The sequence below is a fragment of the Megascapheus bottae genome, unplaced genomic scaffold, assembly GCF_031878675.1.
Source record: "Megascapheus bottae isolate mThoBot1 unplaced genomic scaffold, mThoBot2.hap1 H_3, whole genome shotgun sequence".
NCBI classification, from domain to species: Eukaryota; Metazoa; Chordata; class Mammalia; order Rodentia; family Geomyidae; genus Megascapheus; species Megascapheus bottae.
The window spans coordinates 152,842-156,993 of NW_028327860.1; positions in this window are offsets into that span (position 1 = coordinate 152,842).

Sequence of the window (4,152 nt, forward strand, 5' to 3'; positions counted from 1 at the left end):
AACATAAGGTCAGGCCCCGAGTTCAAGTTTTACTACTGGCATAAAATAAAATTCAGAGCAGAGGAAAATTCCCTCTGGAAATAGAGATTATCAGACAGCAATTGTGCCTTTCATTTCACTCAGTACTGGTGAATTTTAAATACCGACGGAAATGCTGGGACATTATTAATTATAGAAGAAATATCTCTACTAAAGCCCTAGGTTAAGATGGGGGTAACGTTTCTGGTTGAATACAAATTTTTTATGAATAACTACAGGAAGGACTTGCTAGCAAGAGATTATTTTAAGAAAACCCAGAAAAATGACTATTTTATATCAAGATTTTGTCCAAGCGCTCCATCATGCAACAAGCAAGCAAAACGGAGAAGAGCTGTCCATGAGACAAGAAATTGCTCTTTGTTTAGACAGCACTGTGAATAATAGTTTCCACTTGCAAAGACGTGAGAGCTTACTTCTTTTTCTTTTTTAAACAATGTCTTAAAAAAATCCCACCCCGGCTGCCTTTTGTAAAAAGATGTCTTGGGAGAGGACGACACAGCCCCCACAGCTCCTAAACTGACTTTACTCAATGAATCTGTGCTGTTATCTTATGTCAAGGAGACATTGACAGGCACTGGGGACTCCGATAAGCTGAACGTTAATTTTGAGAGAAAATACAAGTAATCATTACAACAGTGAAAGACAATCCAGATGGGTTGTCTTTCAAACCTGTGAGGACTTCATAGGTGATTGTGAGTCCACACTTACATTTTTCCACCAGGTGGACACGACTCTTGCCCTTATTGTATAAAAGGTTGGTGATTTCAGAGTCTCGAGTGCACAAAAGCTATTCAAGTCATTTCAACCACTGACAAAAAATATACTGCACACAAGTACCTGGCCAAGAGTTCTGGCAAACGTAGGCTGAGTGTTTTCTGAAAACTTGCCCCAGAATTAGTTTTAGTGGTAGAGCTCGGGCCTCCCCCACCCGATTCCAAAGCAGAAGAAAAGCAGAGCTCTGGGCTTGGGCCCAGTACAAGTTCAAGGTGAGCTCTTTATGTAGCCTCTGGCCATGTGAGACCAAACACGAGAGTTATGTGTGGGGACGAGCTCGGGGCCTGCGTCCCTACAGAGGGCAGACGGCTGGGTGGAGAGGCGTGGCAGGGTGGCAGGACGGGGGTGACGGCTGGGGATGAGCTGGCGGCTGATGGGAAAATGTACTCGGTATTTTCTTTCTGGCAACCGGTCCGCTGTTCATAATTGGATGGAAAATTGATTAATCACACAGTTAACTCAATGCAAGATCTTCCGCCCCGTAATAAATTATGGCCATTAATCAATAAACACCAAGTCATTCCAGGAGTCTGGAGACATGCTGGTTCCTGATAGGAAAACTTGCACTTAGGCCTCTCTGCCAATGGCTGCCCCATCTGAGGTAGCCCATGCCTGCCTTGATTCAATTAGATGACACAATTAATGAACCTCGGTGTTCTGGATGATATGTTCCATAAGAGAAGGAATGTTTTGGCACATGGGTTAAAAGATGATGGCATGATACTTTTCAGAAAAGTAATATGTATATATACATACATACATGCATACATACAGACAGACAGACAGACAGACAGATAGATTGACAGATAGATAGCCACACAGACAGATTATGGCAATAGAGAGGGGCTGACAGGGAATCTAGGAGCATAAGTAAATGTGGAATGGCGTGTTGTGTCCCAACTTCCTGTGGGGGTGAAGAGTCAGATGGATTCGTTAAGAAGAACCCAGCCAGGATCTTTCACTTTCTCCAGGAACAGAGTGAACTCGGCCCAGGCGCAAAGTTTCATGTCAGCTCGTTCCTTTTATGACAGATTAAATGGTGTGATTAGAATAAGTATTCAGGAAGTGTCGTTTCAGAGTCAATCTAATAAACGTTTCGCCGGCTAAGTATCAGTTGCAGCTTTACGTAGCAGGTCATTTTTCACCTGTTTTATGCAGCCAACAATGGCCTCTCAGTAGAGTTTTGTGAGAGAAAGCCTGGGAAGATAAAAAGAAAACCAGTTTATGGCTAATTCTGTCACTAGGAAACGCCAGGAGTAGATTGTGTTTAGAGACTTTGAAAAACAATTAGCTATGGATTATAGGCCTAAAAGGCCTTTCCCCAACTGTACCTGGAAAATACTTTGCCCAGTTAATGCCTTCTAAGCTGTCACTGAGCTTGAACTTCAGTCGCAGTGATTAATGAAAAAGCTGCAGGGCACAGCTAGGAGCTAAAGTCTCAATTATGAGAAAGCAGTAACTAGTTTAATGTGCTGATGCTTTTATACTTCCAGTGACAGCTATGAAAAATGGCGATATTTCCAATCATGCTTTAATAATTTATCATTCACTTATTGGCATGTCCAATGTGCGATGCCCATCCAGTTCTTTCTCTCTTGGTTCCTGGTGTTTTGACATTGTGTGTGGGGATCACAATAGGATCTGGCTCCTAAAAAGGCAGATCCTCCTGTTTGGAAACTGAGGTTTCTAAACCTAAATATTAACTGTTTGTCTGTCTTTCTGCCTGCCTGTCTGTGTCTATTTATGTCTGTCTGCCTGTCTGTCTGTCTGTCTGTCTGTCTATCTAGTTACCTATCATCACCTATCCTCTATTATCAATGAACTATTTATCTATTATCAATCAATCAATCAACTACCTATTAATCTATCGATTGTCTGTCTATCCTTCATTCTCCTCTGTCTGTGGACTTTACAAGTAGGGACACTACGTGGCGATTGACTATCAAAAAGGACATCGTTCTTTCTTTCTGCCACCATCCTTCCTGGCAGATACCTGAATGCTGGGCCTTGGTGACAGGGGTGACAGGCGTGGTGGGCTGGGGGTTGTGGGGGGAGCTGAGGTTCACCTCATGCCTGAGAACAGGCAGCGTCCCTTGTTTTCCCGAGCTGACAGCTTGGGCTCCCGGCCCTCGGTTTGCAAAGATATCTACAGGTCATGAAACGAAAGCTTCCTCAGAGGGAGAAGCTCAACATCGGCTTCCGACCTGGCTGTCCTGGCAGGTGGTCAGGCTTCCAGGACCCTGGGTTATCTGGACTGCAGTGGTGGGTCTTTGTGGTCCGAATGTCTCCTCTGCTCCTCTGCATGGAACAGAGAGACGCCAACAGTCCATGGCGCCAAGCTTATCACAGCTTAAGAAAGAAAAGCTGAAAGTTCATTCTTTTGGCTCATAGTATAATTTTCACGATGGAAAGGATGAAATCTATTTTTTAATGGGTGAGGTTTATCCACTCAATCCTGTCAGGGCTCCGGATAATTTTTGAATCGAATACACAGGCTTCCCTAGGCAATGGGTTCAGCTCGTCATGGAAGCCCAACTGGTAAGCGTGTTTCCGGAGGGAGGGGGGTGTTCGTGCATTATGTGGGTTATAACGAAGCTTCGTCATACGTGAGATTCCACGGCCTGCCACCTCAAACCACATGCCAGGGGCTGAGGGAACAAGTCACGCAGGTTTGTGCTTCTCTGAGAATCTCCTAGTGCTTCATCTCCAACCACCCACCGAGCTGGCCTGGATGAAGCCATTTTTTGATCTTTTTTATGAAATGACCTTTGAGGGCAAAAATAGATGAGAATAAACCTTAAAAGGTTTGTTATAAATATTCCATTTGGCATCGTGTATCTTTCCGAAATGCCAGAATAAAACACTTAGGGAAAAAGGGCAACTTTAATGTCGTTAGACAAATCAGGCGAAGCCGGCTGCGCTGTGTGCGGGGAAGCAGGGCAACAGAGCCCCTTCCCCACGATCTCCCCCTCAAGGGCGAGCAAGGAGGGGGATCTTGGAATCTGGAGTTGGGGTGCCCTGATTTCAGCACCCCCGTTGCATCATTCCCAGTCCTCGCGCCTGTGGGGCCAGCTGGGGCCCCCACCTGGGGTCAGGAAAGACACCTGAAGCCCCAGAGAGGGAGAGCCATGCCATCATGACGTCCCTGCCCCTCGCGGGTCATCACCTGGCTCAAAGCTCACAAGCGCCAAAGCAACAGGTACAGCAACCACTTTCTCTCTAAAGGAATGGTGGGGTTCAGTCCTTTCTTCTCCTGGCCTCCGGCCCTCGAATCCTCTCCGTGTCTCCCATGGTGCAGGCCCTGGCCACATCGGAGCTGCCGTGCCAGCCAGCCTTTCC